This window comes from Gorilla gorilla, chromosome 16 (genome assembly GCF_029281585.2).
Source record: "Gorilla gorilla gorilla isolate KB3781 chromosome 16, NHGRI_mGorGor1-v2.1_pri, whole genome shotgun sequence".
NCBI classification, from domain to species: Eukaryota; Metazoa; Chordata; class Mammalia; order Primates; family Hominidae; genus Gorilla; species Gorilla gorilla.
In genome coordinates, this window is record NC_073240.2 from 16334904 (window position 1) to 16349271 (window position 14368).

General features: G+C 36.1%; 1 protein-coding gene across 1 annotated transcript in view; it reads right to left on the reverse strand.

Annotated features, from left to right (window-relative positions):
- Positions 1-14368, reverse strand: part of LOC129531450 (core-binding factor subunit beta-like) — a 78253-nt gene that overhangs the window by 22863 nt on the left and 41022 nt on the right. The window lies entirely within an intron of this gene.

Here is a 14368-nt window from a genome sequence, read left to right on the forward strand (position 1 = left end):
TAATAGTTGGAGGAAAGTAATCAATAGGCTTCTTAGAAGCACTGTGATTCCTGATCTAAACCCCATTCTTCAGTGAAATTGTTTTGATAATGTATAAAATTTCAGAAATTTATATTTCTGCTTCTAAAATCTCAGTGTATTTAGTTAAGAGAAATAAAAATAACTTTAGCTGACTTTATAATATATAAAGTTTATTTTAAACTTTTGCCTTTAAATGAAAAAAATAATGTTATTAGAGGTTTTATACTTTTCTGTATATAATATCAGGCTAATTTTCACTAGACTGTAAATATTCTTATATGGACAGGTAAATCAGTACTGAATATACAATATATTTTCTTTTCTATGGATTGTGCCTAAATTACATCAGTTTAGAACAAACACGCTTAATTAAAGCCAATAAATTCAGGTGTTCTATGATTGTTATACTTTTTTGTTTTCCATGAAAAGTAGCCAGACCTGTTCACTGGGGCTTGTTGTAATTATGGAATTAATGTGAATAAGCTATCATTTGATGTCCCACCAAGAAAATGTTTTTACATTTTAAAGAGCTTTAAGATTTCTTATTTGAGTTAGTGTCCTTTGAATAATGGCTGAGAGAACAGTTTTTTTTTTTAATTACACAGGTATTTCTTCATCTATTTAGAAGCTCTGAGGTCAGACTAGATTAAAAACTCACACACGCATTTGTCTCAAGTAATGGTAGAAAGTTACCTCCTTGGTGACTGCAGTGTGCAAGATTGTGTGTGGTTTGGTTTCTAATCTTTCATTTCTTTCCAACATGAAAAAATAACCTTCCTCAGACAAGAAAAAAAACATTGTACTTGGGGAGTTGCCTTTGATCAAAGAAAGGGGCAATAGCTCTTTCCTGAAAATGGTGACAAGAATGAAAAATGGAAAGAAAGATCGATTTTAACTAGAAGTAATGATTTTGGGGGAGGAATAGGGAGAGTATATGTGAGGAAACAAGGAAGGAAACTGAGAGTAACAGTCACTGATGCCAGTTTGTGAAAGGGATGAGGCTGACCAACATGCCTTGAGGCCATATCAGAGGATTTTAGTTTTCATATAAAATATTTATATTTCCATCTTTTTTTCCTATATTACGAGGGCAATCAAAAGAAGAATTTTGGCTTTGTACAGAATTTTCTTCTGTGTTGACGAAGTAAAAATGCCAAGTCTATTCACATTTTCAAGGTTTTACTGAGAATAAAGTTTATACCTAGAAATGATTTTAATACAAACAATGGGCTATTCTAGGAAAACAAAACGGAGAGAGATGGTCTAACAGGAATGATGTGGCAGAATTAACATAAATGCTGCTATGCTTTTGTTCTGTGTCCCCACCCATTCCCACGTGTTGAGGGAGGGAAGTGATAGGATTATGGGGGGGGGGGTTCTCCCATGCTGTTCTCCTGATAGCGAGTCTCACCAAATCTTTTGGTTTTAAAAGAGGCAGTTTTTTCCTGTGCTCCTATTTCCCTCTCTTCTGCCACCTTGTGAAGAAGATGCCTGCCTCCCCTTCACCTTCCACCATGATTGTCAGCTTCCTGAGGCCTCCCCAGCCATGCAGAACTGTGAGTCAATTAAACCTCTTTTCGTTATAAACTACCCAGTCTCAGGTAGTTCTTGACAGCAGTGCAAAACCGGACTCTTACAAATAGAAAAGATATTATCAGTTTCATCCTCCCCAGAACTTTCATGTTTTCACTAGATTTATGAGATATGTTTTTCAATCTCTTTGAAAATCAACACAAGCCCTTCGTTATCCAGTCTCATTATAAAATAAAGTATTTGTTTTATATTGGCACCATGACAATTTCAACTAAATTAATGGCTTCAGCAACATAAATTATTATCTCACACTTCTGTAGGTCTGAAGTCGCAGTGGGCTCAACCAGCTCCCCTGTTCAACATCCGGCAAGGTCCAAACGAAGGTGACAATCAACAGGGATCTTATTGGGAAGCTCTGGTAAGAGTACATTTCCAGATTTATTAAGGTTGTTGGCAGAATTTAGTTGTTTGCAGTTGTATCACCATTCCCAGTATCTTGTACAGTTGTACGTCATTGTTTTCTTGCCTGTGTCAACTGGTGGTTGCTGGTGTCAGCTCCTAGTAACCTGTCTCCAGACTTCCTACGTGAGCCTCTACATCGCAAAACCAGCAATGACGCTTCCGAACCTTCCCTCTGCCAAGCCTCTCTTTCTCCAGCTGAAGTATGTTCTCTGCTTTTGAGGGGTCATATGATGAGATTGGGTTCACCTGGATACTTAAAGATGCTTGCCCTATCTTAAAGTTTGTAACCTTAGTTACAGCTACAAAGTCCATTTTGCCATATTCACAGATTCCAGGAATGAGGATGTGGACATCTTTGGGAGGCTACTGTGCATACCACAAATACTAATCTCACAATAATCTGTTTATGGTCAATTTTTTTGGCCATTACTTCACTGAAATTCATACTCTGCATTTTGTTAAGTATTCAGTCTCTGAGCTGAAGCACAGTAATACAGAAAAACCTAGATGATTCAAACTGAAAAACATTGATAGAGTAAAAAGAATATCAGAAATCACTGGTTTTTGAGACTAATGTGCGAAAGTTTACTTTTCCATACTTTTTGATAGCATTTTTCCTTGTTTTTAATTTTGGTATATTTTAGATAAGATGAAATGCACAATTTTTAAGTCATTATTCAATGACTTTTGATAAAAATACATGATTGAGCCACTCACAGCCCATAGAACATTGACATTACCCCAGAAATTTCTCATGCCACTTAACAATCAATTCCCGTCACCCTCCAGCCATTTTTCTTGTTTCTATCACTACAGATTGATCTTGCCCATTCTGAAACTTTATATGGATGTGATCACACAATACATACTTTGTTGTCTTTTTTTGTAGTACTTTTGAGTAGTTTTCAATTATTTGACTATATCACAGCTTTACAACCCATTGTCCAAATTTGCGGGCCTTTGAGTTCTCTTCAGTTTGGGGTTATCAAGAATAATTATACTGTTATCTTTATTTCTGTTAGGCTTGAAAATATTTCATAATCATGTATTCTTAGAATAATTTGCAATTTATTTATTTAAGAAGTCATTGGTTTTTAGGTAAATATATTTTTTTATTTAAATTTTAGGGTACATGTGCACAACGTGCAGGTTTGTTACATATGTATACATGTGCCATGTTGGTGTGCTTCCCCCATTAACTCATCATTTGCATTAGGTATACCTCCTAATGCTATCCCTCCCCCCTACCCCCTACCCCACGACAAGCCCTGGTGTGTGATGTTCCCATTCCTGTGTCCAAGTGTTCTCATTGTTCAATTCCCACCTACGAGTGAGAACATATGGTGTTTGGTTTTTTGTCCTTGTGATAGTTGGCTGAGAATGATGGTTTAAAGCTTCATCCATGTCCCTAGAAAGGACATGAACTTATCATTTTTTATGGCTGCATAGTATTTCATGGTGTATATGTGCCACATTTTCTTAATCCAGTCTATCATTGTTGGACATTTGGCTTAGTTCCAAGTCTTTGCTATTGTGAATAGTGCCGCAATAAACATACGTGTGCATGTGTCTTTATAGCAGCATGATTTATAATCCTTTGGGTATATACCCAGTAATGGGATGGCTGGGTCAAATGGTATTTCTAGTTCTAGATCTCTGAGGAATCGCCACACTGACTTCCACAATGGTTGAACTAGTTTACAGTCCCACCAACAGTGTAAAAGTGTTCCTATTTCTCCACATCCTCTCCAGCACCTGTTGTTGCATGACTTTTTAATGATCACCATTCTAACTGGTGTGAGATGGTATCTGATTGTGGTTTTGATTTGAATTTCTCTGATGGCCAGTGATGATGAGCATTTTTTCATGTGTCTTTTGGCTGCATAAATGTCTTCTTTTGAGAAGTGTCAGTTCACATCCTTTGTCCACTTGTTGATAGGGTTGTTAGTTTTTTTTCCTTGTAAATTTGTTTGAGTTCTTTGTAGATTCTGGATATAAGCCCTTTGTCAGATGAGTAGGTTCCAAAATTTTTTTCCCATTCTGTAGGTTGCCTGTTCATTCTGATGGTAGTTTCTTTTGCTGTGCAGAAGCTCTTTTGTTCAATTAGATCCCATTTGTCAGTTCTGTCTTTTGTTGCCATTGCTTTTGGTGTTTTAGACATGAAGTCCTTGCCCATGCCTATGTCCTGAATGGTAATGCCTAGGTTTTCTTCTAGGGTTTTTATGGTTTTAGTCTAACATTTAAGTCTTTAATCCATCTTGAATTAATTTCTGTATAAGGTGTAAGGAAGGGATCCAGTTTCAGCTTTCTACATATGGCTAGCCAGTTTTCCCAGCAGCATTTATTAAATAGGGAATCATTTCCCCATTGCTTGTTTTTGTCAGATTTGTCAAGATCAGATAGTTGTAGATGTGTGTCATTATTTTTGAGGGCTCTGTTCTGTTCCATTGGTCTATATCTCTGTTTTTGTACCAGTACCATGCTGTTTTGGTTACTGTAGCCTTATAGTATAGTTTGAAGTCAGGTAGTGTGATGCCTCCAGCTTTGTTCTTTTGGCTTAGGATTGACTTGGTGATGCGGGCTCTTTTTTGGTTCCATATGAACTTTAAATTAGTTTTTTCCAATTCTGTGAAGAAAGTCATTGTTAGCTTGATGGGGATGGCATTGAATCTATGAATTACCTTGGGCAGTATAGACATTTTCACGATATTGATTCTTCCTACCCATGAGCATGGAATATTCTTCCATTTGTTTGTATCCTCTTTTATTTCCTTGAGCAGTGGTTTGTAGTTCTCCTTGAAGGGTCCTTCACATCCCTTGTAAGTTGGATTCCTAGCTATTTTATTTTCTTTGAAGCAATTGTGAATGGGAGTTCACTCATGATTTGGCTCTCTAACTGTTATTGGTGTATAAGAATGCTTGTCATTTTTGCACATTGATTTTGTATCCTGAGACTTTGCTGAAATTGCTTAGCAGCTTAAGGAGATTTTGGGCTGAGATAATGGGGTTTTCTAGATATACAATCATGTCATCTGCAAACAGGGACAATTTGACTTCCTCTTTTCCTAATTGAATACCCTTTATTTCCTTCTCCTGCCTGATTGCCCTGGCCAGAACTTCCAACACTATGTTGAAAAGGAGTGGTGAGAGAGGGCATCCCTGTCTTCTGCCAGTTTTCATAGGGAATGTGCCCAGTTTTTGCCCATTCAGTATGATATTGGGTGTGGGTTTGTCATAAATAGCTCTTATTATTTTGAGATATGTCCAATTAATACCTAATTTATTGAGAGTTTTTAGCATGAAGGGCTGTTGATTTTTAGGTAAATATTTTTTAAGATTATCTGCCCACAAACATAAACTACCTATTGAGCCCTGCTTGTATTTTGATGGGCATATGCACATATACACTCAGAGTTGAATGTGGCTACTTTAAATGACTTCTGCCATTCTCATAAAATAATTAGCAGATTATCCAGTTTATAAACTTGATGACATTGCTATATAAGATACTGGAAAACAAATTCCATTATATAATATTTGCAGAGTTGAGTTTTTGAAATTGATAAGCCACTTTTCCAGGATTTTAAATGCTAAATACAGTTGTTTGGATAATGACGTTCTTAGATACCTGACTTCATAACTAATACAAGCAATTGATCATAACATACCCACAGTTGATATTTTTCTTCACTTTTGCCCTACAATGGGTGCTTTTAAATTCCTTTGTAATATCTTTAAAGGCACAGAAGTAAGAAATGGAGAGAAAAATAAGCCTGAGAAGTCTTTGGGCTCCAAAAATCTTTTCTATTGGTAACCATAGCAGCTCGTGACTCAATAAAGTGATAAAAAAGACTTCATATTTTGGGGTTAAAAAACTTGTATATGTTAGTTTTTCTGACAAAGATAATCAGATACGACAATTACTAAATCGGGATATTAAAACTATCATCTCAGGATAAGAAAAATTACGTGTTTTCCTGTTGAAACTTTAGATTCTTTGTTGTTGTCATTGTCCCTTAAGGAAAACCTATCTGTCCTTGTGCCCCAGTAGCACTCCACATCTTTGGTAGATGTGAGTTTATATTTTTTATCACTACTCTTGTGCTTGAAAAGTATGCTTTAACATTTCTTGTAGTGCTTTTCTGGGGGTAATACATTCTTTCACCTATTATTTTAACCTTATTAAAGTGTTAATTTTGCCTTTTGAAGATTATTTTCACTGTATATATAATTCTGAAATGACTTATTATTTCTTCTCTATACTTTAAATAATTTTTAGGTTTTCATTTAGCTTACATTTGTTCTGAAGAGAAGTCAGAAGTATTTTTATCATTATTCCCTTTTCTATTACATGCCTTTTCACCCGCCTACAATTACGAATTTTGAATTGTATGACTGTGTTGATATTCTACATCTCTCCACTGTTTTTCTTCTTTTCCTCTAAATCCTTGGACATATTTTAATACCAGCTTAATAATGCTTGTTTTCATTCTTAACAACATCCTGGCTATCTTAGGTCTGTTTCTATTGCTTATTTTTCTCCTAATTTTCTCATAGGTTTCTGCTATTTTTGCATGTTTAATAATTGTTTTTGTTTTATATTTGACATTTTTCATACTATATTATTTAGATTCTAGACTTCCGTCTTTGGTAGAAGTGTGTTGAATTTTATCTTGAGCAGACAGTTAATTTACTGGCACATTAGATTGATCCAGCTGGTGCTTATTTTTAAGTTTTTAAGGCTGATTTAAGAGTATTTCTTCTGATAGGAGTGGATGAGCCCTACTTTGGAAGCTAACTTTCCTCAGTTCTTATTTAAACCCTGGGAGATGCTCAGTGAGTCCTTTCACTTTGACTGGTTGAAACTCTAATGGCTTTCAACATTGTTGAACCAGTGAAATCCTCATTCCGCTCATGGCCCCTTAGAAACTGTTCTCTGTGTGGCCTTGTGAAATCTTACTATGTACATGCATAATATGTTGTTCACTCAAAAAATTCAAGAAGACTCATTTGTAGATTTTTAGATCTCTTTCTCAGTTCGACTCTTTCTTCTCTGGAATGTTCTTCATAAATTCCAGCCACCTCAGCTGCATCCTACAATTGGTTTCTCCATTCAGAAAAATTGCTGTGATCTATTTGGGCTCCTCTTTGCTTTCCTGCAGTTTTGGAAGTATCCCTATATAAAAGGCCAGCTTTAAATGTGGAGTTCACTTCAAGGATCACGACTCTATGCTGTGTGTTGTACAATGTTTTAAAATGGGCACATGGTACATTTTGTCTAGTTTTATAGTTGTTTACAGCGGAAGATTCAGTCTGAAATCCATTATTTTATTATGGCCAGAACCAGAAGTCAAGCACTCTGTTTTTTAAAAAAGCACTTATTGTGTACCTGCTACCTTCCATGTACCATACCAAGTGTGTTCAAATACATAGTCAAGTCAGCTTTTACTATTTGTTGTTCCCCATGAAGGGCTTACATTTTATTTTATTTTTTTTCAGAGAGAGGGCTTAGGCAGATTTTTATTCAATATCTATGCATTTGCTCATGCTGACTATTTCTGGTATATTTTTACATACTTCCTAAATACTGTTTGTCTTGCAAGACTTATGGCACTTCTTTTTTGCATGTTTTTCTAATTCATCTCCAAAATCAACCTTTCCCAACTACATTTGTTCATAAGATACTTTTAAATTCACCTCTGTTATAGCATTTACCCTGTTGAATTATAGCTATCTCTGTATGTGTCATAAAAACCCAGCAAAATTTTAGGCTGCAACTGCCACTTTCCTCTCTTTGTGACTCAGCTTGTCACAATTACAAGTGCACATATTAGGCCATTTCTAAGGGTTCATTGTACTGAATACATGCTACCTAATTTAACTCACATAATAATCTTGTGAGGTATATAGTATAATTATCATTATGTTTAATAAATGAATTGAGTCTCATATAAATTAATTATTTATTCTAGTTTACTAATGTCAGTGATAGAACTGAATTCTGAGTTCATGCTCCGTGTTTGCAACTCTAAATCTACTAATCATCACTATACCACATTTATCATGCATTGCCTTCACTCTTGTTAGCCTGACAAATAGGAAAATAATACAATAATCCTTAAATATCAGTACTCTCTCATACAATTTCATATAACTCACACAATTTTAATCACAATTGAAAAGGTCTGTACAGCTTAATTAGTCTAACTCCCTATTCAATGGCCGTATTTTCTCTACAGTGTTCCTGACCATAAGACTTTGTTTTGACCCTGCTGTTTGTGTCCCCCATCCCTTAAAGCAATCCATGTATGCTAGTAATTATTAATTCCTTAGAGTAGTTTACATATGCCATCCTAAAACTTGTATCTACCACCTCAAATATTTGAAAACAACTAATGTTGCCTTAAGTCCTCTTTCTTTCAAGGTAAGCATCTTTAATTGCTTTTCTTTGCTCTTCTTCTTAGATTGGTTTCTACTCTTTACATCAAATATTTTCTGTTTGTTGACAAGATTTTAAGAAATGTAAAACTATGAAACATACTGTCCTGTATGATCATAGTAATCTGTGAGGCTATTATTCTCTTAGGTGTTATTACAAAGCTTTTACTTTCCCTTTCCAAGATGAACAACACAGCAACATGAATAAAGAAAATTTTCCCTCTAGTAACTAGAAGAGTTAGAGTAACTATAAGAGTTAGAGTAACTATGATTTACAGATGAAAACCTAGGGCCGGAGCCTTCCTGTAGGATATTAGATTTCCTTTTCAAGAGGTGGCCCCCTATATAATATTTTTAAATTATCTTCCCTCTTCCTTCAATTCTGTCACTCTGTTATGTCCTTTGAAAAGAGACAGTGAAGGAGTTATATTTGGAAATATGCCCCACATTTTTTCTGATCACTGGAATGCAGAGGTGAACATGAATTTTATGAGTCTGTAGAGTTAGGGAGTACATATTTTAAGTAATTAATTCTACAATCTTAAAAATAGCTCTCACCATAATTCAACAGCTGAATGGTGGGAGTTGGACATAATGGAGAAAATATGGACTAAAGAGATTATGAATAGGTATTGTAGAGAATTCATATTTTAATTGGGTGAATTAAGTAAACTCTTGGATGGATTAAAAGGTTAGATTCTGGTTGGATGTGGTTTTCCCTTATGTTCCAGAAAGATGTCAACTCCCAATTTACAACAAAGGCCCACATTCACAAAAAGAGAAAGACACCTCCTTCCCTACCTAGTAGAAGAAACTAATATTGCCATCAGACCATCCATATGCCATTATTATTTTATATTACTCAGATTAAAATAGGCAGTGAACTTTCAATAATATGTCACCTGATCTTTTGGTGTTTATATCAGAAACCTGTAATCTTTCTCTGAGAAAGAGAATGAGCCCATGAGCCAATATACCTGACAAATGTGTAAAGGCAGGGACAGTGCCCAGGTTTCCCTGAGAAGTCTATCTCTGCTACTACTTTCTCAGGGCCACGGAGGGCACATATCTCATGCAAGCACACATTTGCACTCACGTGTGTGCATGTTTACCCTCTGGATTAACCCAATTCTCCATTCACCTTTAGTTTTGCCTCATATTTTGGGAGTTCAGATTAGAAAACTGATCTAATCCACCCACATTTCTGGCATCTCTAAGCTTATGTGGTATCAATGACCTCATGATCCTTTAGATTTATTTTTAATATCTGAGTATTTACTTTCAAGGGTTAATTAACCTTGGTGAAATCTTAAAATCTTCAGCTAAAGATATACTACATGACAGGCATACAATTTTGGAACTGCTTTGTTATGAACCTACATAAGGTAAATTGGCAGATTAAATATTAAAGTAGCTGCTTGAACAAACCTTAATGGCCCAGCTTCCATCTCAGGACTTATTAAGATCCAGTGGTTGCTTAGAGAGAAATTAGTTTTTTTTGCTATAATTTGTTGACAAAATCACCATACAATATGCCATTAGAGTGCACATATTTCTTATAAGATACCTGTGGTAAAGCTCTTCCTGTCATCCTAAACTGGAGAACGTACTGAAATTAGCTTCATCATGAAAGTTTAGATGCAGCTGAAAATTCAGAGACAATTGCTTTATCTTAAAAGCTATTTTCACTTTTCCATTGCCACATTTAAAAGTTAAGGTTTATAGAGAAATATTCTCAAGTGATTATGGAACAAGTGCAGGAAAATAGAAGCATAAAAATATGTATTTCAAGGCATCAATTCTAATTCTGCTTCTAAAAATAGTCAGTGTGCAAAGCTGCAGTTGCTGGGGGATTGCTTCAATGAAGCTGCATAGTCACCATCAACTACATTTTCAGGATCCACAATCTTCATATATATACTTTATTTTTTAATATTATAGAGGAAGAAAGTGTAATAATTTGGTGGGAACTTCCTCCTATGTATGATATAGGAAGGTAGACAAATTAGCATCTGCCCATGCTATGATGATCACAGGAACAATCTTGCAGCTGACAATGCCAAGAAATTACTGTCCTTGAATAATATCAAGCTTTAAATTTTTGATTACTGAAATTTCAGTAACAAATATTGCAATCAAAATTGAATTTCATAAAACTTTGGATTCATTCTACAATAGTAATATTCAGCTTCAGGTGAATAATGACATTGATACTCAGCCTTTCAGTGTTCGGCCAAATATCTATTTTGTGCATCTCTACTTTATATATATTTGCAGATTTTAAAATATTTTTTGTGCTGTGTATCATCATAACTGATACATATACACAAACATACAAAATCTTATGAAAGGCAAATGCAAACATATACACAAAGAACATATTATAGAAAAATGTGAAAAAAGAAAACATTCAAAGCAGAGATCATTACATAAGATGACAAAACTCAAACTAAACATATCTTCACTGTTATATGTAATGAAATAAAATTAATAATTAAAGCAAAAGACTTATATTGGACAAGAAAAATGTCTTGATAATTCTGTTGGCTCCACCCAAATCCTTTATCTGACTTTCAGTACTCTGTTCTGTGCTCCAGGAGGTGAACTCCTAAGACTTTATCATTCAGGTTCCTCTGCCAGCTAGCTCCTAGTTGAACTGGATTAATGTAAGGCACTGGCAGTGGGTCAGATGGCAGAAGGAGAGAGAGAGAAATCCTGATATCTATACCCTGCTTTCTTCCTAATTCTGCATGAATGTAGTTTCTACCAGATAACTCTTCTCCACAGCACCAGCTCTTTCTAGGCTTCAATAATGCAAATTATACACCTTGTCCCTTCAGGTCTAGGGATGGTAACAGCGTTTCACTGTTCCTGGTATCTGAGTATTACAGCAACCTTTCCTGGGGTTTTAAATCCTGCTCTAACTGAGGTAAGTACTCCATTCAACAAAGTCTCTATTGTGGATCTTTGAGGCAGATTTCTTTTTCTTTTCTTTCTTTCTTTTTTAATAGTAGTGATGGGGTCTCCCTATGTTGCCCAGGATGGTCTTGAACTCCTAGGCTCACGTGATCTCCCACCTTGGCCTCCCAAAATGCTGGGATTAGAGGTGTGAGCCCCCATACCAAGCCTGGAGCAGATTTCTGTTTTATACAAGGGTCCTAATTAATGTAGAAGCTATTACAAAATGGGGTATGTAAGAATATCTGTTTCTTAGGGAATAAGAGGTAACTATACCTTCTACTGCCTACCACACAGAAAGAGCAGAGTGACTGAGAGGCTTCTCTGGATTTTGGAAGTAACATGACTACAGTTATGTGTATTCAACCCTATTACAGGCTAACTCACAAGTCTACACATTTAGAGAAAATAGCTCTTTGCAGCAGGTTCAGTCTGTGCTGTAGGCTCCTCTGCTGCGTGTGTATTTTGACTCAGTAGATCTAAGTGTCTGGCTTAGAGTAATGCTGTTTGAGCCTTCCAAGTAACCCCAAGAAGACAATCATAGTTCACCTAACTAATAATTTTGGAACAAAACTATGTCCCCTTCTGCCAAATATTTTTATCTATTTAAGAAGTCTGGCTTGTCACCAGGTAACTATGTGATTTGAAGTGTTAACTATCAACTGGGTGCTATCCAAGTTATCAAATCTTAAAACTGTGCTTGAAAATTAGCAGGTTATTATAAAATGGAATTGATATGGGTGACATTAAGGCTGAACAGGAAGGGGAGTCACAAGTATATTGAATGAGCAGATGGTTCAGACCTTTATTAGCTATTCCTGCTTAGTTATCAAATTTTCCTCAACTCTCATTCATATTCAACTGGGGAATCCCCTAAAGAGAAGGTGCTCAACAATCAGGTAGATTAGGTGTCTCATCTTTCCTGTGGATGTCTATCAAGGTTTCTCCCAGTGATACTGGTGCTTACCTAGTGGAACCATGCAAAAAGTAATCATAGATGCATGGGTGGTAAATATGCATGAACTCAACACAATGGACTACCCTTTAGCAACGCTGATCTGTCTACTATCACTGAGTGTCCAACTTGTCAATACCAAGGGCCAATGTGTTCCTGATATGGCACCATTTCATAGGGACACCGACCAGGCACCTGGTGCCAGGGTGATTACATTGAATCCTTTATATTGTGGAGTAAGCAATCATTTGTCCACATAAAACCAAATACACATTATAGAAATGGGTTTCTCTCCTCTGCTTTCAATGCTTCTACCAGTGTCACCATATGTCACCTTATAGAATGCCTTATTCATTGCCATAACATCCCATACTACATTGCCTTTGACAAGGAAACTCATTTTATAGCAAAACAATTGTTACAAAAGATCCATGCCCATGGAATTCATGTTTCCCCACATGTCCCATCACCAGTAAGCAGCTGGCCTGATAGAATGATGGAATGGCTTCCTAAAGGCTCAGTTTCAATGCCAGGTGTGACAAAATATTGTTTGGAATTGTGGTGCTGGCCTAACGGATTAAACTATTAGCCAATACATAAGCCATATTTCCAAAAGCCAGAATATGTAGGATCAGGAACTAAGAAGTACAGTTATTTTACCTAATATTTTATTTACAGAATTTTATTTCCCTTCCTGGAAACTTGTATTTAGTAGCTTTGGAGGTTCTCTTTTCCAAGGAAGGAACATTTCTTTCAAGAAATATAGCTATGTTTCCATTAAATTTGGACCTGAAATTGCACCCTTGCTATTTTTAGCTCCTAATGCCATTGATCTAACTGGCAATAAAGAGTTTAACTATACTGAATGGATTGATTAATTCTGATTAACAAATGAAAATTAGGCAAGTAGGCCTAGTTGGAATCCAGGAGATCTGCTGTGGAGCCTTTTAGCACATATATGTCCCATAAAGAGCCACCAAATAAAGACAGTATCACTAGGGACTTTGATCCTATGAAATGAAGATTTGCGTCATCCCATGAGACAATAATTCCTGTACTACGGAAGTAGTAAAGTTTGCTTGAAAATGGAATGGACAATAGAAAAAGGAAATTATGATGATAAAATTTAGCCTCATGACCAAAAGTGAAAACAGTAGTAGCTAATTTACATATTTATGTTAATTGAATATTTCTTTCCTCTCACTCTCCTTGCTATCTCATATAAAGAATACTGATAGTGGGTGACATTAACATTTATAATCCAGTTGGGAATAAGACTGAATTGCTGACACCCTGCCACAATTTAAATTATGCTAGGACTGTGTTCTCCCTGTACTGGAGATCCAATTTTCTTAATCTAAGCAAGAGGCAAGAATGAATGCAAAGTCGGGGTAATGTTCTGGTAAGTTTCTATTGACTTCATGGATTTATTTTCTTCCCTTGTATAACTTGCTCTGTGCTCATGGATGCAGAGCCATGCAGTCAACATCATTCAGATTCCTTTGTCGCCTGAATTTCAGCAGAAGGCACTCAGTGGGAGGCTCCTCTAGGGTTCAAGTTAGGTGGAGATGAGAATGGGTTATTTCTTCCCTGATTCCCTCTGCTTTGGTTCTGTGCTTCTGCCAGGGGCTGAATCTCTCCATAACTAGAGCTCCTGCTATGCGACCTTTCCTTGCAGCTCCAGAACTCACTTAGCTCTGGTAATGCTGTCTTTTCTCTTGTCCCTTTATGGCTTCCTGTGGTTGGTGTCTTTGTTCCTCTGCATCTCTCTTTCTCTCTTATTTTTTTAACCCTAGCTACATCTCCGTAAACAGACTCTTTAGGTTCTTGACAGTGGAAACTCTGAGAGGAATCATGATTCCTTCCAGGATTACATTCAGTTACAAAGCCAACGATTTATTGCATACAAGCAACAACTCTAATAAAAATTAACTCAAAAGCTTGAAAGTGAAGCTTTGGGCAAAAGAATTACAGGCAAATGGAAATAAAGAAAAAAAAGCA